This window comes from Ambystoma mexicanum (genome assembly GCF_040938575.1).
Source record: "Ambystoma mexicanum isolate Mex_15411 chromosome 12 unlocalized genomic scaffold, UKY_AmexF1_1 Mex_chr12_unloc.1, whole genome shotgun sequence".
In the NCBI taxonomy this organism is placed as follows: Eukaryota; Metazoa; Chordata; class Amphibia; order Caudata; family Ambystomatidae; genus Ambystoma; species Ambystoma mexicanum.
In genome coordinates, this window is record NW_027182322.1 from 7,193,504 (window position 1) to 7,217,638 (window position 24,135).

A 24,135-nucleotide genomic window follows, 5' to 3' on the forward strand; every position below is an offset into this window, starting at 1 on the left:
ATTTCTAATTGGCTCCACTTTGATGACTTTCATTTGGATTCTGACTTGATTATTGAGATCTTAAATAAGTGACTGGGGATCAGGTGTCCACTTATTCTCATGGATAACATCACAACCAAGCTTTAATTCAAACATGAGTCATGACATCACAGATGGAGTACAGCTTATGATAGAGGTGGAACGTCACATTGTAGCAGCCCAAGTAGCTCGCTGTGATCGTATAGTGGTTAGTACTCTGCGTTGTGGCCGCAGCAACCTCGGTTCGAATCCGAGTCACGGCATTGCGGTGAGGCAATGTCACGGCAGTTGGGCAGATATTTTAGAATTTCCATTAATACATTGGCAATCTCTGTGGAGGACTGAAACAATTCGATATGTCCTGTTACTGTTATGAACCTTTTGTTTCTTTAATGCTCTTTGCACACTTTTTCATCCGGTGACTGTAATGTATTTCAACCAAATCTAATTAAGAGCGCATTATGTGGTGACATTTGCAGTACATGAAACATTATAACACTGCCATTTACGTCAATAACCACTAGCTTGATTAAGACATATGTATTGCAGCGACAGTATTTCCCAGTTACAAATGGGAATAAAAACAACATCCGCGAGGGATTGAACCAACGACATTTAACTGATGTTGCCAATGGAGCGCGTTACAGAGAGCGCAAAGTCCCGCCTTTACAGTCACACGCTGATGATAATACAGATGTTTAAATAAACAGGCATATCTGTGGACTTGTGGTCTTTCTACATTGGGACTCATAGTCTAGTCCTAGGCTATTGTAGGCACTGGCGTATCTTCTAGTGGAATGAGAGGCATTCTGTAGTCGCGTGAAAGGACCTTTCAAGTCAATCTGATCTGTATTGTCCTGTGAAAAAAAATGTTCTTAGACACAGTGAGGAGTTTTTGGGGATAATGGGAAAATCATTTCCAACTAAATGACAGGAATTTCTTAGTCCAATCATGAGGTGTGCTAGGCATTTTTATACTGTGGCGGAAAGAGAGAGAGTATAACAGTCATTATAAATAAAGGGCCAAGGAAGTGACAGTTTATGGAAGGAACAATTTGCACATAGTTTTAGAATTTGGTCAGGAGGAGGACAATGTGCTTACACATATGAAACATTAGAAGGTAGACATTATGGAAGCACATATATTTCTTTATTTTTATTGTATTTGGGGAGAGGGGGTTAATATAGCACGTCCAATGTGGAAAAGTGCTTTCCATAGCACCTTGCAGGTGGGCGACATCTAGAGCTGTGCAGTAGCCACCCATGCCCCAGACGTCAAAGAGAACAAGAAGTTACACATGTTGGAAGTGAGGGTGAGACATTGAGGAGATATGATCCCGGTATGAAGCCGAGAAAAGGAGGAGGCGTGAACGTGCATCCATGTATGCAGGCGAGAAGGGAAGGAGCATTGGTCATGCATCCCTGCATGAGGGTGAGACAGGGAGGAGATATGATCCCCGTATGAAGCCGAGAGAAGGAGGAGGCGTGAACGTGCATCCATGTATGCGGGCGAGACAGGAAGGAGCATTGGTCATGCATCCCTGCATGAGGGTGAGACAGGGAGGAGATATGATCCCCGTATGAAGCCGAGAGAAGGAGGAGGCGTGAACGTGCATCCATGTATGCGGGCGAGACAGGAAGGAGCATTGGTCATGCATCCCTGCATGAGGGTGAGACAGGGAGGAGATATGATCCCCGTATGAAGCCGAGAGAAGGAGGAGGCGTGAACGTGCATCCATGTATGCGGGCGAGACGGGAAGGAGCATTGGTCATGCATCCCTTCCCGAGGGTGAGACAGGGAGGAGATAAAATCCCCGTATGAAGCCGAGAGAACGAGGAGACATGAACGTGCATCCATGTATGCGGGCGAGAAGGGAAGGAGCATTGGTCATGCATCCCTGCATGAGGGTGAGACAGGGAGGAGATAAAATCCCTGTATGAAGCCAAGAGAACGAGGCGGCATGAACATGCATCCTTGTATGCAGGTGTGACATGTAGTCATCATGAACATGCATCCCTTTATAAGGACATAACATGGAGGACGCATGAACATGAATGCCTGAATTTTATGGTGGTGGCCTTCGGGTGATTTGGCGCGTGCAATTGGTGAAGAGCACTTCTCCTGCGCAAAAAAATAAATTTACTATTAGCACCCCGGAGGGAGCCTCTGCACTTCTTATAGGGAGAAAACTCTGCAATGGAAGGGGACAGGGTCAATAACAGCTGTAAACTCTCACAAGACCATCACTGCTCTCACACTTTCCTGCTCTCAGGCTGGCGGGCCATTTTCGGCCCTGGCTGCCGCACCATTGCCAGGTTTGTGTAACTATATTATTTCTAATTGGCTCCACTTTGATGACTTTCATTTGGATTCTGACTTGATTATTGAGATCTTAAATAAGTGACTGGGGATCAGGTGTCCACTTATTCTCATGGATAACATCACAACCAAGCTTTAATTCAAACATGAGTCATGACATCACAGATGGAGTACAGCTTATGATAGAGGTGGAACGTCACATTGTAGCAGCCCAAGTAGCTCGCTGTGATCGTATAGTGGTTAGTACTCTGCGTTGTGGCCGCAGCAACCTCGGTTCGAATCCGAGTCACGGCATTGCGGTGAGGCAATGTCACGGCAGTTGGGCAGATATTTTAGAATTTCCATTAATACATTGGCAATCTCTGTGGAGGACTGAAACAATTCGATATGTCCTGTTACTGTTATGAACCTTTTGTTTCTTTAATGCTCTTTGCACACTTTTTCATCGGGTGACTGTAATGTATTTCAACCAAATCTAATTAAGAGCGCATTATGTGGTGACATTTGCAGTACATGAAACATTATAACACTGCCATTTACGTCAATAACCACTAGCTTGATTAAGACATATGTATTGCAGCGACAGTATTTCCCAGTTACAAATGGGAATAAAAACAACATCCGCGAGGGATTGAACCAACGACATTTAACTGATGTTGCCAATGGAGCGCGTTACAGAGAGCGCAAAGTCCCGCCTTTACAGTCACACGCTGATGATAATACAGATGTTTAAATAAACAGGCATATCTGTGGACTTGTGGTCTTTCTACATTGGGACTCATAGTCTAGTCCTAGGCTATTGTAGGCACTGGCGTATCTTCTAGTGGAATGAGAGGCATTCTGTAGTCGCGTGAAAGGACCTTTCAAGTCAATCTGATCTGTATTGTCCTGTGAAAAAAAATGTTCTTAGACACAGTGAGGAGTTTTTGGGGATAATGGGAAAATCATTTCCAACTAAATGACAGGAATTTCTTAGTCCAATCATGAGGTGTGCTAGGCATTTTTATACTGTGGCGGAAAGAGAGAGAGTATAACAGTCATTATAAATAAAGGGCCAAGGAAGTGACAGTTTATGGAAGGAACAATTTGCACATAGTTTTAGAATTTGGTCAGGAGGAGGACAATGTGCTTACACATATGAAACATTAGAAGGTAGACATTATGGAAGCACATATATTTCTTTATTTTTATTGTATTTGGGGAGAGGGGGTTAATATAGCACGTCCAATGTGGAAAAGTGCTTTCCATAGCACCTTGCAGGTGGGCGACATCTAGAGCTGTGCAGTAGCCACCCATGCCCCAGACGTCAAAGAGAACAAGAAGTTACACATGTTGGAAGTGAGGGTGAGACATTGAGGAGATATGATCCCGGTATGAAGCCGAGAAAAGGAGGAGGCGTGAACGTGCATCCATGTATGCAGGCGAGAAGGGAAGGAGCATTGGTCATGCATCCCTGCATGAGGGTGAGACAGGGAGGAGATATGATCCCCGTATGAAGCCGAGAGAAGGAGGAGGTGTGAACGTGCATCCATGTATGCGGGCGAGACAGGAAGGAGCATTGGTCATGCATCCCTGCATGAGGGTGAGACAGGGAGGAGATATGATCCCCGTATGAAGCCGAGAGAAGGAGGAGGCGTGAACGTGCATCCATGTATGCAGGCGAGAAGGGAAGGAGCATTGGTCATGCATCCCCTCATGAGGGTGAGACAGGGAGGAGATAAAATCCCTGTATGAAGCCGAGAGAACGAGGAGACATGAACGTGCATCCATGTATGCGGGCGAGAAGGGAAGGAGCATTGGTCATGCATCCCTGCATGAGGGTGAGACAGGGAGAAGATAAAATCCCTGTATGAAGCCAAGAGAACGAGGCGGCATGAACATGCATCCTTGTATGCAGGTGTGACATGGAGTCATCATGAACATGCATCCCTTTATAAGGACATAACATGGAGGACGCATGAACATGAATGCCTGAATTTTATGGTGGTGGCCTTCGGGTGATTTGGCACGTGCAATTGGTGAAGAGCACTTCTCCTGCGCAAAAAAATAAATTTACTATTAGCACCCCGGAGGGAGCCTCTGCACTTCTTATAGGGAGAAAACTCTGCAATGGAAGGGGACAGGGTCAATAACAGCTGTAAACTCTCACAAGACCATCACTGCTCTCACACTTTCCTGCTCTCAGGCTGGCGGGCCATTATCGGCCCTGGCTGCCGCACCATTGCCAGGTTTGTGTAACTATATTATTTCTAATTGGCTCCACTTTGATGACTTTCATTTGGATTCTGACTTGATTATTGAGATCTTAAATAAGTGACTGGGGATCAGGTGTCCACTTATTCTCATGGATAACATCACAACCAACCTTTAATTCAAACATGAGTCATGACATCACAGATGGAGTACAGCTTATGATAGAGGTGGAACGTCACATTGTAGCAGCCCAAGTAGCTCGCCGTGATCGTATAGTGGTTAGTACTCTGCGTTGTGGCCGCAGCAAACTCGGTTCGAATCCGAGTCACGGCATTGCGGTAAGGCAATGTCACGGCAGTTGGGCAGATATTTTAGAATTTCCATTAATACATTGGCAATCTCTGTGGAGGACTGAAACAATTCGATATGTCCTGTTACTGTTATGAACCTTTTGTTTCTTTAATGCTCTTTGCACACTTTTTCATCGGGTGACTGTAATGTATTTCAACCAAATCTAATTAAGAGCGCATTATGTGGTGACATTTGCAGTACATGAAACATTATAACACTGCCATTTACGTCAATAACCACTAGCTTGATTAAGACATATGTATTGCAGCGACAGTATTTCCCAGTTACAAATGGGAATAAAAACAACATCCGCGAGGGATTGAACCAACGACATTTAACTGATGTTGCCAATGGAGCGCGTTACAGAGAGCGCGAGGTCCCGCCTTTACAGTCACACGCTGATGATAATACAGATGTTTAAATAAACAGGCATATCTGTGGACTTGTGGTCTTTCTACATTGGGACTCATAGTCTAGTCCTAGGCTATTGTAGGCACTGGCGTATCTTTTAGTGGAATGAGAGGCATTCTGTAGTCGCGTGAAAGGACCTTTCAAGTCAATCTGATCTGTATTGTCCTGTGAAAAAAAGCGTTCTTAGACACAGTGAGGAGTTTTTGGGGATAATGGGAAAATCATTTCCAACTAAATGACAGGAATTTCTTAGTCCAATCATGAGGTGTGCTAGGCTTTTTTATACTGTGGCGGAAAGAGAGAGAGTATAACAGTCATTATAAATAAAGGGCCAAGGAAGTGACAGTTTATGGAAGGAACAATTTGCACATAGTTTTAGAATGTGGTCAGGAGGAGGACAATGTGCTTACACATATGAAACATTAGAAGGTAGACATTATGGAAGCACATATATTTCTTTATTTTTATTGTATTTGGGGAGAGGGGGTTAATATAGCACGTCCAATGTGGAAAAGTGCTTTCCATAGCACCTTGCAGGTGGGCGACATCTAGAGCTGTGCAGTAGCCACCCATGCCCCAGACGTCAAAGAGAACAAGAAGTTACACATGTTGGAAGTGAGGGTGAGACATTGAGGAGATATGATCCCCCTATGAAGCAGAGAAAAGGAGGAGGCGTGAACGTGCATCCATGTATGCAGGTGAGAAGGGAAGGAACATTGGTCATGCATCCCTGCATGAGGGTGAGACAGGGAGGAGATATGATCCCCGTATGAAGCCGAGAGAAGGAGGAGGCGTGAACGTGCATCCATGTATGCGGGCGAGACAGGAAGGAGCATTGGTCATGCATCCCTGCATGAGGGTGAGACAGGGAGGAGATATGATCCCCGTATGAAGCCGAGAGAAGGAGGAGGCGTGAACGTGCATCCATGTATGCGGGCGAGACAGGAAGGAGCATTGGTCATGCATCCCTGCATGAGGGTGAGACAGGGAGGAGATATGATCCCCGTATGAAGCCGAGAGAAGGAGGAGGCGTGAACGTGCATCCATGTATGCGGGCGAGACGGGAAGGAGCATTGGTCATGCATCCCTTCCCGAGGGTGAGACAGGGAGGAGATAAAATCCCCGTATGAAGCCGAGAGAACGAGGAGACATGAACGTGCATCCATGTATGCGGGCGAGAAGGGAAGGAGCATTGGTCATGCATCCCTGCATGAGGGTGAGACAGGGAGAAGATAAAATCCCTGTATGAAGCCAAGAGAACGAGGCGGCATGAACATGCATCCTTGTATGCAGGTGTGACATGGAGTCATCATGAACATGCATCCCTTTATAAGGACATAACATGGAGGACGCATGAACATGAATGCCTGAATTTTATGGTGGTGGCCTTCGGGTGATTTGGCACGTGCAATTGGTGAAGAGCACTTCTCCTGCGCAAAAAAATAAATTTACTATTAGCACCCCGGAGGGAGCCTCTGCACTTCTTATAGGGAGAAAACTCTGCAATGGAAGGGGACAGGGTCAATAACAGCTGTAAACTCTCACAAGACCATCACTGCTCTCACACTTTCCTGCTCTCAGGCTGGCGGGCCATTATCGGCCCTGGCTGCCGCACCATTGCCAGGTTTGTGTAACTATATTATTTCTAATTGGCTCCACTTTGATGACTTTCATTTGGATTCTGACTTGATTATTGAGATCTTAAATAAGTGACTGGGGATCAGGTGTCCACTTATTCTCATGGATAACATCACAACCAACCTTTAATTCAAACATGAGTCATGACATCACAGATGGAGTACAGCTTATGATAGAGGTGGAACGTCACATTGTAGCAGCCCAAGTAGCTCGCCGTGATCGTATAGTGGTTAGTACTCTGCGTTGTGGCCGCAGCAAACTCGGTTCGAATCCGAGTCACGGCATTGCGGTAAGGCAATGTCACGGCAGTTGGGCAGATATTTTAGAATTTCCATTAATACATTGGCAATCTCTGTGGAGGACTGAAACAATTCGATATGTCCTGTTACTGTTATGAACCTTTTGTTTCTTTAATGCTCTTTGCACACTTTTTCATCGGGTGACTGTAATGTATTTCAACCAAATCTAATTAAGAGCGCATTATGTGGTGACATTTGCAGTACATGAAACATTATAACACTGCCATTTACGTCAATAACCACTAGCTTGATTAAGACATATGTATTGCAGCGACAGTATTTCCCAGTTACAAATGGGAATAAAAACAACATCCGCGAGGGATTGAACCAACGACATTTAACTGATGTTGCCAATGGAGCGCGTTACAGAGAGCGCGAGGTCCCGCCTTTACAGTCACACGCTGATGATAATACAGATGTTTAAATAAACAGGCATATCTGTGGACTTGTGGTCTTTCTACATTGGGACTCATAGTCTAGTCCTAGGCTATTGTAGGCACTGGCGTATCTTTTAGTGGAATGAGAGGCATTCTGTAGTCGCGTGAAAGGACCTTTCAAGTCAATCTGATCTGTATTGTCCTGTGAAAAAAAGCGTTCTTAGACACAGTGAGGAGTTTTTGGGGATAATGGGAAAATCATTTCCAACTAAATGACAGGAATTTCTTAGTCCAATCATGAGGTGTGCTAGGCTTTTTTATACTGTGGCGGAAAGAGAGAGAGTATAACAGTCATTATAAATAAAGGGCCAAGGAAGTGACAGTTTATGGAAGGAACAATTTGCACATAGTTTTAGAATGTGGTCAGGAGGAGGACAATGTGCTTACACATATGAAACATTAGAAGGTAGACATTATGGAAGCACATATATTTCTTTATTTTTATTGTATTTGGGGAGAGGGGGTTAATATAGCACGTCCAATGTGGAAAAGTGCTTTCCATAGCACCTTGCAGGTGGGCGACATCTAGAGCTGTGCAGTAGCCACCCATGCCCCAGACGTCAAAGAGAACAAGAAGTTACACATGTTGGAAGTGAGGGTGAGACATTGAAGAGATATGATCCCCCTATGAAGCAGAGAAAAGGAGGAGGCGTGAACGTGCATCCATGTATGCAGGTGAGAAGGGAAGGAACATTGGTCATGCATCCCTGCATGAGGGTGAGACAGGGAGGAGATATGATCCCCGTATGAAGCCGAGAGAAGGAGGAGGCGTGAACGTGCATCCATGTATGCGGGCGAGACAGGAAGGAGCATTGGTCATGCATCCCTGCATGAGGGTGAGACAGGGAGGAGATATGATCCCCGTATGAAGCCGAGAGAAGGAGGAGGCGTGAACGTGCATCCATGTATGCGGGCGAGACGGGAAGGAGCATTGGTCATGCATCCCTTCCCGAGGGTGAGACAGGGAGGAGATAAAATCCCCGTATGAAGCCGAGAGAACGAGGAGACATGAACGTGCATCCATGTATGCGGGCGAGAAGGGAAGGAGCATTGGTCATGCATCCCTGCATGAGGGTGAGACAGGGAGGAGATAAAATCCCTGTATGAAGCCAAGAGAACGAGGCGGCATGAACATGCATCCTTGTATGCAGGTGTGACATGTAGTCATCATGAACATGCATCCCTTTATAAGGACATAACATGGAGGACGCATGAACATGAATGCCTGAATTTTATGGTGGTGGCCTTCGGGTGATTTGGCGCGTGCAATTGGTGAAGAGCACTTCTCCTGCGCAAAAAAATAAATTTACTATTAGCACCCCGGAGGGAGCCTCTGCACTTCTTATAGGGAGAAAACTCTGCAATGGAAGGGGACAGGGTCAATAACAGCTGTAAACTCTCACAAGACCATCACTGCTCTCACACTTTCCTGCTCTCAGGCTGGCGGGCCATTTTCGGCCCTGGCTGCCGCACCATTGCCAGGTTTGTGTAACTATATTATTTCTAATTGGCTCCACTTTGATGACTTTCATTTGGATTCTGACTTGATTATTGAGATCTTAAATAAGTGACTGGGGATCAGGTGTCCACTTATTCTCATGGATAACATCACAACCAAGCTTTAATTCAAACATGAGTCATGACATCACAGATGGAGTACAGCTTATGATAGAGGTGGAACGTCACATTGTAGCAGCCCAAGTAGCTCGCTGTGATCGTATAGTGGTTAGTACTCTGCGTTGTGGCCGCAGCAACCTCGGTTCGAATCCGAGTCACGGCATTGCGGTGAGGCAATGTCACGGCAGTTGGGCAGATATTTTAGAATTTCCATTAATACATTGGCAATCTCTGTGGAGGACTGAAACAATTCGATATGTCCTGTTACTGTTATGAACCTTTTGTTTCTTTAATGCTCTTTGCACACTTTTTCATCCGGTGACTGTAATGTATTTCAACCAAATCTAATTAAGAGCGCATTATGTGGTGACATTTGCAGTACATGAAACATTATAACACTGCCATTTACGTCAATAACCACTAGCTTGATTAAGACATATGTATTGCAGCGACAGTATTTCCCAGTTACAAATGGGAATAAAAACAACATCCGCGAGGGATTGAACCAACGACATTTAACTGATGTTGCCAATGGAGCGCGTTACAGAGAGCGCAAAGTCCCGCCTTTACAGTCACACGCTGATGATAATACAGATGTTTAAATAAACAGGCATATCTGTGGACTTGTGGTCTTTCTACATTGGGACTCATAGTCTAGTCCTAGGCTATTGTAGGCACTGGCGTATCTTCTAGTGGAATGAGAGGCATTCTGTAGTCGCGTGAAAGGACCTTTCAAGTCAATCTGATCTGTATTGTCCTGTGAAAAAAAATGTTCTTAGACACAGTGAGGAGTTTTTGGGGATAATGGGAAAATCATTTCCAACTAAATGACAGGAATTTCTTAGTCCAATCATGAGGTGTGCTAGGCATTTTTATACTGTGGCGGAAAGAGAGAGAGTATAACAGTCATTATAAATAAAGGGCCAAGGAAGTGACAGTTTATGGAAGGAACAATTTGCACATAGTTTTAGAATTTGGTCAGGAGGAGGACAATGTGCTTACACATATGAAACATTAGAAGGTAGACATTATGGAAGCACATATATTTCTTTATTTTTATTGTATTTGGGGAGAGGGGGTTAATATAGCACGTCCAATGTGGAAAAGTGCTTTCCATAGCACCTTGCAGGTGGGCGACATCTAGAGCTGTGCAGTAGCCACCCATGCCCCAGACGTCAAAGAGAACAAGAAGTTACACATGTTGGAAGTGAGGGTGAGACATTGAGGAGATATGATCCCGGTATGAAGCCGAGAAAAGGAGGAGGCGTGAACGTGCATCCATGTATGCAGGCGAGAAGGGAAGGAGCATTGGTCATGCATCCCTGCATGAGGGTGAGACAGGGAGGAGATATGATCCCCGTATGAAGCCGAGAGAAGGAGGAGGCGTGAACGTGCATCCATGTATGCGGGCGAGACAGGAAGGAGCATTGGTCATGCATCCCTGCATGAGGGTGAGACAGGGAGGAGATATGATCCCCGTATGAAGCCGAGAGAAGGAGGAGGCGTGAACGTGCATCCATGTATGCGGGCGAGACAGGAAGGAGCATTGGTCATGCATCCCTGCATGAGGGTGAGACAGGGAGGAGATATGATCCCCGTATGAAGCCGAGAGAAGGAGGAGGCGTGAACGTACATCCATGTATGCGGGCGAGACGGGAAGGAGCATTGGTCATGCATCCCTTCCCGAGGGTGAGACAGGGAGGAGATAAAATCCCCGTATGAAGCCGAGAGAACGAGGAGACATGAACGTGCATCCATGTATGCGGGCGAGAAGGGAAGGAGCATTGGTCATGCATCCCTGCATGAGGGTGAGACAGGGAGGAGATAAAATCCCTGTATGAAGCCAAGAGAACGAGGCGGCATGAACATGCATCCTTGTATGCAGGTGTGACATGTAGTCATCATGAACATGCATCCCTTTATAAGGACATAACATGGAGGACGCATGAACATGAATGCCTGAATTTTATGGTGGTGGCCTTCGGGTGATTTGGCGCGTGCAATTGGTGAAGAGCACTTCTCCTGCGCAAAAAAATAAATTTACTATTAGCACCCCGGAGGGAGCCTCTGCACTTCTTATAGGGAGAAAACTCTGCAATGGAAGGGGACAGGGTCAATAACAGCTGTAAACTCTCACAAGACCATCACTGCTCTCACACTTTCCTGCTCTCAGGCTGGCGGGCCATTTTCGGCCCTGGCTGCCGCACCATTGCCAGGTTTGTGTAACTATATTATTTCTAATTGGCTCCACTTTGATGACTTTCATTTGGATTCTGACTTGATTATTGAGATCTTAAATAAGTGACTGGGGATCAGGTGTCCACTTATTCTCATGGATAACATCACAACCAAGCTTTAATTCAAACATGAGTCATGACATCACAGATGGAGTACAGCTTATGATAGAGGTGGAACGTCACATTGTAGCAGCCCAAGTAGCTCGCTGTGATCGTATAGTGGTTAGTACTCTGCGTTGTGGCCGCAGCAACCTCGGTTCGAATCCGAGTCACGGCATTGCGGTGAGGCAATGTCACGGCAGTTGGGCAGATATTTTAGAATTTCCATTAATACATTGGCAATCTCTGTGGAGGACTGAAACAATTCGATATGTCCTGTTACTGTTATGAACCTTTTGTTTCTTTAATGCTCTTTGCACACTTTTTCATCGGGTGACTGTAATGTATTTCAACCAAATCTAATTAAGAGCGCATTATGTGGTGACATTTGCAGTACATGAAACATTATAACACTGCCATTTACGTCAATAACCACTAGCTTGATTAAGACATATGTATTGCAGCGACAGTATTTCCCAGTTACAAATGGGAATAAAAACAACATCCGCGAGGGATTGAACCAACGACATTTAACTGATGTTGCCAATGGAGCGCGTTACAGAGAGCGCAAAGTCCCGCCTTTACAGTCACACGCTGATGATAATACAGATGTTTAAATAAACAGGCATATCTGTGGACTTGTGGTCTTTCTACATTGGGACTCATAGTCTAGTCCTAGGCTATTGTAGGCACTGGCGTATCTTCTAGTGGAATGAGAGGCATTCTGTAGTCGCGTGAAAGGACCTTTCAAGTCAATCTGATCTGTATTGTCCTGTGAAAAAAAATGTTCTTAGACACAGTGAGGAGTTTTTGGGGATAATGGGAAAATCATTTCCAACTAAATGACAGGAATTTCTTAGTCCAATCATGAGGTGTGCTAGGCATTTTTATACTGTGGCGGAAAGAGAGAGAGTATAACAGTCATTATAAATAAAGGGCCAAGGAAGTGACAGTTTATGGAAGGAACAATTTGCACATAGTTTTAGAATTTGGTCAGGAGGAGGACAATGTGCTTACACATATGAAACATTAGAAGGTAGACATTATGGAAGCACATATATTTCTTTATTTTTATTGTATTTGGGGAGAGGGGGTTAATATAGCACGTCCAATGTGGAAAAGTGCTTTCCATAGCACCTTGCAGGTGGGCGACATCTAGAGCTGTGCAGTAGCCACCCATGCCCCAGACGTCAAAGAGAACAAGAAGTTACACATGTTGGAAGTGAGGGTGAGACATTGAGGAGATATGATCCCGGTATGAAGCCGAGAAAAGGAGGAGGCGTGAACGTGCATCCATGTATGCAGGCGAGAAGGGAAGGAGCATTGGTCATGCATCCCTGCATGAGGGTGAGACAGGGAGGAGATATGATCCCCGTATGAAGCCGAGAGAAGGAGGAGGCGTGAACGTGCATCCATGTATGCGGGCGAGACAGGAAGGAGCATTGGTCATGCATCCCTGCATGAGGGTGAGACAGGGAGGAGATATGATCCCCGTATGAAGCCGAGAGAAGGAGGAGGCGTGAACTTGCATCCATGTATGCAGGCGAGAAGGGAAGGAGCATTGGTCATGCATCCCCTCATGAGGGTGAGACAGGGAGGAGATATGATCCCCGTATGAAGCCGAGAGAAGGAGGAGGCGTGAACGTGCATCCATGTATGCGGGCGAGACGGGAAGGAGCATTGGTCATGCATCCCTTCCCGAGGGTGAGACAGGGAGGAGATAAAATCCCCGTATGAAGCCGAGAGAACGAGGAGACATGAACGTGCATCCATGTATGCGGGCGAGAAGGGAAGGAGCATTGGTCATGCATCCCTGCATGAGGGTGAGACAGGGAGGAGATAAAATCCCTGTATGAAGCCAAGAGAACGAGGCGGCATGAACATGCATCCTTGTATGCAGGTGTGACATGGAGTCATCATGAACATGCATCCCTTTATAAGGACATAACATGGAGGACGCATGAACATGAATGCCTGAATTTTATGGTGGTGGCCTTCGGGTGATTTGGCACGTGCAATTGGTGAAGAGCACTTCTCCTGCGCAAAAAAAATAAATTTACTATTAGCACCCCGGAGGGAGCCTCTGCACTTCTTATAGGGAGAAAACTCTGCAATGGAAGGGGACAGGGTCAATAACAGCTGTAAACTCTCACAAGACCATCACTGCTCTCACACTTTCCTGCTCTCAGGCTGGCGGGTCATTATCGGCCCTGGCTGCCGCACCATTGCCAGGTTTGTGTAACTATATTATTTCTAATTGGCTCCACTTTGATGACTTTCATTTGGATTCTGACTTGATTATTGAGATCTTAAATAAGTGACTGGGGATCAGGTGTCCACTTATTCTCATGGATAACATCACAACCAACCTTTAATTCAAACATGAGTCATGACATCACAGATGGAGTACAGCTTATGATAGAGGTGGAACGTCGCATTGTAGCAGCCCAAGTAGCTCGCCCTGATCGTATAGTGGTTAGTACTCTGCATTGTGGCCACAGCAACCTCGGTTCAAATCCGAGTCACGGCATTGCGGTCAGGCAATGTCACGGCAGTTGGGCAGATATTTTAGAATTTCCATTAATACATTGGCAATCTCTGTGGAGGACTGAAACAATTCGATATGTCCTGTTACTGTTATGAACCTTTTGTTTCTTTAATGCTCTTTGCACACTTTTTCATCGGATGACTGTAATGTATTTCAACCAAATCTAATTAAGAGCGCATTATGTGGTGACATTTGCAGTACATGAAACATTATAACACTGCCATTTACGTCAATAACCACTAGCTTGATTAAGACATATGTATTGCAGCGACAGTATTTCCCAGTTACAAATGGGAATAAAAACAACATCCGCGAGGGATTGAACCAACGACATTTAACTGATGTTGCCAATGGAGCGCGTTACAGAGAGTGCGAGGTCCCGCCTTTACAGTCACACGCTGATGATAATACAGATGTTTAAATAAACAGGCATATCTGTGGACTTGTGGTCTTTCTACATTGGGACTCATAGTCTAGTCCTAGGCTATTGTAGGCACTAGCGTATCTTTTAGTGGAATGAGAGGCATTCTGTAGTCGCATGAAAGGACCTTTCAAGTCAATCTGATCTGTATTGTCCTGTGAAAAAAAGCGTTCTTAGACACAGTGAGGAGTTTTTGGGGATAATGGGAAAATCATTTCCAACTAAATGACAGGAATTTCTTAGTCCAATCATGAGGTGTGCTAGGCTTTTTTATACTGTGGCGGAAAGAGAGAGAGTATAACAGTCATTATAAATAAAGGGCCAAGGAAGTGACAGTTTATGGAAGGAACAATTTGCACATAGTTTTAGAATGTGGTCAGGAGGAGGACAAAGTGCTTACACATATGAAACATTAGAAGGTAGACATTATGGAAGCACATATATTTCTTTATTTTTATTGTATTTGGGGAGAGGGAGTTAATATAGCACGTCCAATGTGGAAAAGTGCTTTCCATAGCACCTTGCAGGTGGGCGACATCTAGAGCTGTGCAGTAGCCACCCATGCCCCAGACGTCAAAGAGAACAAGAAGTTACACATGTTGGAAGTGAGGGTGAGACATTGAGGAGATATGATCCCCGTATGAAGCCGAGAAAAGGAGGAGGCGTGAACGTGCATCCATGTATGCAGGCGAGAAGGGAAGGAGCATTGGTCATGCATCCCTGCATGAGGGTGAGACAGGGAGGAGATAAAATCCCTGTATGAAGCCAAGAGAACGAGGCGGCATGAACGTGCATCCATGTATGCGGGCGAGAAGGGAAGGAGCATTGGTCATGCATCCCTGCATGAGGGTGAGACAGGGAGGAGATAAAATCCCTGTATGAAGCCAAGAAAACGAGGCGGCATGAACATGCATCCTTGTATGCAGGTGTGACATGGAGTCATCATGAACATGCATCCCTTTATAAGGTCATAACATGGAGGACGCATGAACATGAATGCCTGAATTTTATGGTGGTGGCCTTCGGGTGATTTGGCACGTGCAATTGGTGAAGAGCACTTCTCCTGCGCAAAAAAATAAATTTACTATTAGCACCCCGGAGGGAGCCTCTGCACTTCTTATAGGGAGAAAACTCTGCAATGGAAGGGGACAGGGTCAATAACAGCTGTAAACTCTCACAAGACCATCACTGCTCTCACACTTTCCTGCTCTCAGGCTGGCGGGCCATTATCGGCCCTGGCTGCCGCACCATTGCCAGGTTTGTGTAACTATATTATTTCTAATTGGCTCCACTTTGATGACTTTCATTTGGATTCTGACTTGATTATTGAGATCTTAAATAAGTGACTGGGGATCAGGTGTCCACTTATTCTCATGGATAACATCACAACCAACCTTTAATTCAAACAAGAGCCATGACATCACAGATGGAGTACAGCTTATGATAGAGGTGGAACGTCACATTGTAGCAGCCCAAGTAGCTCGCCGTGATCGTATAGTGGTTAGTTCTCGGTTCGAATCCGAGTCACGGCAGTTGGGCAGATATTTTACAATTTCCATTAATACATTGGCAATCTCTGTGGAGGACTGACACAATTCGATATGTCCTGTTACTGTTATGAACCTTTTGTTTCTTTAATGCTCTTTGCACACTTTTTCATCGGGTGACTGTAATGTATTTCAACCAAATCTAATTAAGTGCGCATTATGTGCTGACATTTGCAGTACATGAAACATTCTAACACTGCCATTTACGTCAATAACCACTAGCTTGATTAAGACATATGTATTGCAGCGACAGTATTTCCCAGTTACAAATGGGAATAAAAACAACATCCGCGAGGGATTGAACCAACAACATTTAACTGATGTTGCCAATGGAGCGTGTTACAGAGAGCGCGAGGTCCCGCCTTTACAGTCAGACGCTGATGATAATACAGATGTTTGAATAAACAGGCATATCTGTGGACTTGTGGTCTTTCTACATTGGGACTCATAGTCTAGTCCTAGGCTATTGTAGGCACTGGCGTATCTTTTAGTGGAATGAGAGGCATTCTGTAGTCGCGTGAAAGGACCTTTCAAGTCAATCTGATCTGTATTGTCCTGTGAAAAAAAGCGTTCTTAGACACAGTGAGGAGTTTTTGGGGATAATGGGAAAATCATTTCCAACTAAATGACAGGAATTTCTTAGTCCAATCATGAGGTGTCCTAGGCTTTTTTATACTGTGGCGGAAAGAGAGAGAGTATAACAGTCATTATAAATAAAGGGCCAAGGAAGTGACAGTTTATGGAAGGAAACATTTGCACATAGTTTTAGAATGTGGTCAGGAGGAGGACAATGTGCTTACACATATGAAACATTAGAAGGTAGACATTATGGAAGCACATATATTTCTTTATTTTTATTGTATTTGGGGAGAGGGGGTTAATATAGCACGTCCAATGTGGAAAAGTGCTTTCCATAGCACCTTGCAGGTGGGCGACATCTAGATCTGTGCAGTAGCCACCCATGCCCCAGACGTCAAAGAGAACAAGAAGTTACACATGTTGGAAGTGAGGGTGAGACATTGAGGAGATATGATCCCCGTATGAAGCCGAGAGAAGGAGGAGGCGTGAACGTGCATCCATGTATGCAGGCGAGAAGGGAAGGAGCATTGGTCATGCATCCCTGCATGAGGGTGAGACAGGGAGGAGATATGATCCCCGTATGAAGCCGAGAGAAGGAGGAGGCGTGGACGTGCATCCATGTATGCGGGCGAGACAGGAAGGAGCGTTGGTCATGCATCCCTGCATGAGGGTGAGACAGGGAGGAGATATGATCCCCGTATGAAGCCGAGAGAAGGAGGAGGCGTGAACGTGCATCCATGTATGCAGGTGAGAAGGGAAGGAGCATTGGTCATGCATCCCTGCATGAGGGTGAGACAGGGAGGAGATATGATCCCCGTATGAAGCCGAGAGAAGGAGGAGGCGTGAACGTGCATCCATGTATGCGGGCGAGACAGGAAGGAGCATTGGTCATGCATCTCTGCATGAGGGTGAGACAGGGAGGAGATATGATCCCCGTATGAAGCCGAGAGAAGGAGGAGGCGTGAACGTGCATCCATGTATGCGGGCGAGACGGGAAGGAGCATTGGTCATGCATCCCTTCCTGAGGGTGAGACAGGGAGGAGATAAAATCCCCGTATGAAGCCGAGAGAACGACAAGACATGAACGTGCATCCATGTATGCGGGCGAGAAGGGAAGGAGCATTGGTCATGCATCCCTGCATGAGGGTGAGACAGGGAGGAGATAAAATCCCTTTATGAAGCCAAGAGAACGAGGCGGCATGAACATGCATCCTTGTGTGCAGGTGTGACATGGAGTCATCATGAACATGCATCCCTTTATAAGGACATAACATGGAGGACGCATGAACATGAATGCCTGAATTTTATGGTGGTGGCCTTCGGGTGATTTGGCACGTGCAATTGGTGAAGAGCACTTCTCCTGCGCAAAAAAATAAATGTACTATTAGCACCCCGGAGGGAGCCTCTGCACTTCTTATAGGGAGAAAACTCTGCAATGGAAGGGGACAGGTTCAATAACAGCTGTAAACTCTCACAAGACCATCACTGCTCTCACACTTTCCTGCTCTCAGGCTGGCGGGCCATTATCAGCCCTGGCTGCCGCACCATTGCCAGGTTTGTGTAGCTATATTATTTCTAACTGGCTCCACTTTGATGACTTTCATTTGGATTCTGACTTGATTATTGAGATCTTAAATAAGTGACTGGGGATCAGGTGTCCACTTATTCTCATGGATAACATCACAACCAACCTTTAATTCAAACATGAGTCATGACATCACAGATGGAGTTCAGCTTATGATAGAGGTGGAACATCACATTGTAGCAGCCCAAGTAGCTCGCCGTGATCGTATAGTGGTTAGTACTCTGCGTTGTGGCCGCAGCAACCTCGGTTCGAATCCGAGTCACGCATTGCGGTGAGGCAATGTCACGGCAGTTGGGCAGATATTTTAGAATTTCCATTAATACATTGGCAATCTCTGTGGAGGACTGAAACAATTCGATATGTCCTGTTACTGTTATGAACCTTTTGTTTCTTTAATGCTCTTTGCACACTTTTTCATCGGGTGACTGTAATGTATTTCAACCAAATCTAATTAAGAGCGTATTATGTGGTGACATTTGCAGTACATGAAACATTATAACACTGCCATTTACGTCAATAACCACTAGCTTGATTAAGACATATGTATTGCAGCGACAGTATTTCCCAGTTACAAATGGGAATAAAAACAACATCCGCGAGGGATTGAACCAACGACATTTAACTGATGTTGCCAATGGAGCGCGTTACAGAGAGCGCGAGGTCCCGCCTTTACAGTCACACGCTGATGATAATACAGATGTTTAAATAAACAGGCATATCTGTGGACTTGTCGTCTTTCTACATTGGGACTCATAGTCTAGTCCTAGGCTATTGTAGGCACTGGCGTATCTTTTAGTGGAATGAGAGGCATTCTGTAGTCGCGTGAAAGGACCTTTCAAGTCAATCTGATCTGTATTGTCCTGTGAAAAAAAGCGTTCTTAGACACAGTGAGGAGTTTTTGGGGATAATGGGAAAATCATTTCCAACTAAATGACAGGAATTTCTTAGTCCAATCATGAGGTGTGCTAGGCTTTTTTATACTGTGGCGGAAAGAGAGAGAGTATAACAGTCATTATAAATAAAGGGCCAAGGAAGTGACAGTTTATGGAAGGAACAATTTGCACATAGTTTTAGAATGTGGTCAGGAGGAGGACAATGTGCTTACACATATGAAACATTAGAAGGTAGACATTATGGAAGTACATATATTTCTTTATTTTTATTGTATTTGGGGAGAGGGGGTTAATATAGCACGTCCAATGTGGAAAAGTGCTTTCCATAGCACCTTGCAGGTGGGCGACATCTAGAGCTGTGCAGTAGCCACCCATGCCCCAAACGTCAAAGAGAACAAGAAGTTACACATGTTGGAAGTGAGGGTGAGACATTGAGGAGATATGATCCCCGTATGAAGCCGAGAAAAGGAGGAGGCGTGAACGTGCATCCATGTATGCAGGTGAGAAGGGAAGGAGCATTGGTCATGCATCCCTGCATGAGGGTGAGACAGGGAGGAGATATGATCCCCGTATGAAGCCGAGAGAAGGAGGAGGCGTGAACGTGCATCCATGTATGCGGGCGAGACAGGAAGGAGCATTGGTCATGCATCCCTGCATGAGGGTGAGACAGGGAGGAGATATGATCCCCGTATGAAGCCGAGAGAAGGAGGAGGCGTGAACGTGCATCCATGTATGCAGGCGAGAAGGGAAGGAGCATTGGTCATGCATCCCTGCATGAGGGTGAGACAGGGAGGAGATATGATCCCCGTATGAAGCCGAGAGAAGGTGGAGGCGTGAACGTGCATCCATGTATGCGGGCGAGACGGGAAGGAGCATTGGTCATGCATCCCTTCCCGAGGGTGAGACAGGGAGGAGATAAATTCCCCGTATGAAGCCGAGAGAACGAGGAGACATGAACGTGCATCCATGTATGCGGGCGAGAAGGGAAGGAGCATTGGTCATGCATCCCTGCATGAGGGTGAGACAGGGAGGAGATAAAATCCCTGTATGAAGCCAAGAGAACGAGGCGGCATGAACATGCATCCTTGTATGCAGGTGTGACATGTAGTCATCATGAACATGCATCCCTTTATAAGGACATAACATGGAGGACGCATGAACATGAATGCCTGAATTTTATGGTGGTGGCCTTCGGGTGATTTGGCACGTGCAATTGGTGAAGAGCACTTCTCCTGCGCAAAAAAATAAATTTACTATTAGCACCCCGGAGGGAGCCTCTGCACTTCTTATAGGGAGAAAACTCTGCAATGGAAGGGGACAGGGTCAATAACAGCTGTAAACTCTCACAAGACCATCACTGCTCTCACACTTTCCTGCTCTCAGGCTGGCGGGCCATTAACGGCCCTGGCTGCCGCACCATTGCCAGGTTTGTGTAACTATATTATTTCTAATTGGCTCCACTTTGATGACTTTCATTTGGATTCTGACTTGATTATTGAGATCTTAAATAAGTGACTGGGGATCAGGTGTCCACTTATTCTCATGGATAACATCACAACCAACCTTTAATTCAAACATGAGTCATGACATCACAGATGGAGTACAGCTTATGATAGAGGTGGAACGTCACATTGTAGCAGCCCAAGTAGCTCGCCGTGATTGTATAGGGGTTAGTACTCTGTGTTGTGGCCGCAGCAACCTCGGTTGGAATCCGAGTCACGGCATTGCGGTGAGGCAATGTCACGGCAGTTGGGCAGATATTTTAGAATTTCCATTAATACATTGGCAATCTCTGTGGAGGACTGAAACAATTCGATATGTCCTGTTACTGTTATGAACCTTTTGTTTCTTTAATGCTCTTTGCACACTTTTTCATCGGGTGACTGTAATGTATTTCAACCAAATCTAATTAAGAGCGCATTATGTGGTGACATTTGCAGTACATGAAACATTATAACACTGCCATTTACGTCAATAACCACTAGCTTGATTAAGACATATGTATTGCAGCGACAGTATTTCCCAGTTACAAATGGGAATAAAAACAACATCCGCGAGGGATTGAACCAACGACATTTAACTGATGTTGCCAATGGAGCGCGTTACAGAGAGCGCAAAGTCCCGCCTTTACAGTCACACGCTGATGATAATACAGATGTTTAAATAAACAGGCATATCTCTGGACTTGTGGTCTTTCTACATTGGGACTCATAGTCTAGTCCTAGGCTATTGTAGGCACTGGCGTATCTTCTAGTGGAATGAGAGGCATTCTGTAGTCGCGTGAAAGGACCTTTCAAGTCAATCTGATCTGTATTGTCCTGTGAAAAAAAATGTTCTTAGACACAGTGAGGAGTTTTTGGGGATAATGGGAAAATCATTTCCAACTAAATGACAGGTATTTCTTAGTCCAATCATGAGGTGTGCTAGGCATTTTTATACTGTGGCGGAAAGAGAGAGAGTATAACAGTCATTATAAATAAAGGGCCAAGGAAGTGACAGTTTATGGAAGGAACAATTTGCACATAGTTTTAGAATTTGGTCAGGAGGAGGACAATGTGCTTACACATATGAAACATTAGAAGGTAGACATTATGGAAGCACATATATTTCTTTATTTTTATTGTATTTGGGGAGAGGGGGTTAATATAGCACGTCCAATGTGGAAAAGTGCTTTCCATAGCACCTTGCAGGTGGGCGACATCTAGAGCTGTGCAGTAGCCACCCATGCCCCAGACGTCAAAGAGAACAAGAAGTTACACATGTTGGAAGTGAGGGTGAGACATTGAGGAGATATGATCCCCGTATGAAGCCGAGAAAAGGAGGAGGCGTGAACGTGCATCCATGTATGCAGGCGAGAAGGGAAGGAGCATTGGTCATGCATCCCTGCATGAGGGTGAGACAGGGAGGAGATATGATCCCCGTATGAAGCCGAGAGAAGGAGGAGGCGTGAACGTGCATCCATGTATGCGGGCGAGACAGGAAGGAGCATTGGTCATGCATCCCTGCATGAGGGTGAGACAGGGAGGAGATATGATCCCCGTATGAAGCCGAGAGAAGGAGGAGGCGTGAACGTGCATCCATGTATGCAGGCGAGAAGGGAAGGAGCATTGGTCATGCATCCCCTCATGAGGGTGAGACAGGGAGGAGATATGATCCCCGTATGAAGCCGAGAGAAGGAGGAGGCGTGAACGTGCATCCATGTATGCGGGCGAGACGGGAAGGAGCATTGGTCATGCATCCCTTCCCGAGGGTGAGACAGGGAGGAGATAAAATCCCCGTATGAAGCCGAGAGAACGAGGAGACATGAACGTGCATCCATGTATGCGGGCGAGACAGGAAGGAGCATTGGTCATGCATCCCTGCATGAGGGTGAGACAGGGAGGAGATATGATCCCCGTATGAAGCCGAGAGAAGGAGGAGGCGTGAACGTGCATCCATGTATGCAGGCGAGAAGGGAAGGAGCATTGGTCATGCATCCCCTCATGAGGGTGAGACAGGGAGGAGATATGATCCCCGTATGAAGCCGAGAGAAGGAGGAGGCGTGAACGTGCATCCATGTATGCGGGCGAGACAGGAAGGAGCATTGGTCATGCATCCCTGCATGAGGGTGAGACAGGGAGGAGATATGATCCCCGTATGAAGCCGAGAGAAGGAGGAGGCGTGAACGTGCATCCATGTATGCGGGCGAGACAGGAAGGAGCATTGGTCATGCATCCCTGCATGAGGGTGAGACAGGGAGGAGATATGATCCCCGTATGAAGCCGAGAGGAGGAGGAGGCGTGAACGTGCATCCATGTATGCGGGCGAGACGGGAAGGAGCATTGGTCATGCATCCCTTCCCGAGGGTGAGACAGGGAGGATATAAAATCCCCGTATGAAGCCGAGAGAACGAGGAGACATGAACGTGCATCCATGTATGCGGGCGAGAAGGGAAGGAGCATTGGTCATGCATCCCTGCATGAGGGTGAGACAGGGAGGAGATAAAATCCCTGTATGAAGCCAAGAGAACGAGGCGGCATGAACATGCATCCTTGTATGCAGGTGTGACATGGAGTCATCATGAACATGCATCCCTTTATAAGGACATAACATGGAGGACGCATGAACATGAATGCCTGAATTTTATGGTGGTGGCCTTCGGGTGATTTGGCACATGCAATTGGTGAAGAGCACTTCTCCTGCGCAAAAAAATAAATGTACTATTAGCACCCCGGAGGGAGCCTCTGCACTTCTTATAGGGAGAAAACTCTGCAATGGAAGGGGACAGGGTCAATAACAGCTGTAAACTCTCACAAGACCATCACTGCTCTCACACTTTCCTGCTCTCAGGCTGGCGGGCCATTATCGGCCCTGGCTGCCGCACCATTGCCAGGTTTGTGTAACTATATTATTTCTAATTGGCTCCACTTTGATGACTTTCATTTGGATTCTGACTTGATTATTGAGATCTTAAATAAGTGACTGGGGATCAGGTGTCCACTTATTCTCATGGATAACATCACAACCAACCTTTAATTCAAACATGAGTCATGACATCACAGATGGAGTACAGCTTATGATAGAGGTGGAACGTCACATTGTAGCAGCCCAAGTAGCTCGCCGTGATCGTATAGTGGTTAGTACTCTGCGTTGTGGCCGCAGCAAACTCGGTTCGAATCCGAGTCACGGCATTGCGGTGAGGCAATGTCACGCCAGTTGGGCAGATATTTTAGAATTTCCATTAATACATTGGCAATCTCTGTGGAGGACTGAAACAATTCGATATGTCCTGTTACTGTTATGAACCTTTTGTTTCTTTAATGCTCTTTGCACACTTTTTCATCGGGTGACTGTAATGTATTTCAACCAAATCTAATTAAGAGCGCATTATGTGGTGACATTTGCAGTACATGAAACATTATAACACTGCTATTTACGTCAATAACCACTAGCTTGATTAAGA

The 24,135-nt window shown here is 45.8% G+C and overlaps 4 non-coding genes across 4 annotated transcripts; all 4 read left to right on the forward strand.

Annotated features, from left to right (window-relative positions):
• Positions 1-209: 209 nt before the first annotated feature.
• TRNAH-GUG (transfer RNA histidin (anticodon GUG)) lies at positions 210-281 on the forward strand. Its single transcript has one exon. It is a non-coding gene; the product is annotated as a tRNA-His (tRNA).
• Positions 282-2,560: 2,279 nt separating this feature from the next.
• TRNAH-GUG (transfer RNA histidin (anticodon GUG)) lies at positions 2,561-2,632 on the forward strand. The gene has a single exon. It is a non-coding gene; the product is annotated as a tRNA-His (tRNA).
• Positions 2,633-9,375: 6,743 nt separating this feature from the next.
• On the forward strand, positions 9,376-9,447 carry TRNAH-GUG (transfer RNA histidin (anticodon GUG)). Its single transcript has one exon. It is a non-coding gene; the product is annotated as a tRNA-His (tRNA).
• Positions 9,448-11,726: 2,279 nt separating this feature from the next.
• On the forward strand, positions 11,727-11,798 carry TRNAH-GUG (transfer RNA histidin (anticodon GUG)). The gene has a single exon. It is a non-coding gene; the product is annotated as a tRNA-His (tRNA).
• Positions 11,799-24,135: the final 12,337 nt, after the last annotated feature.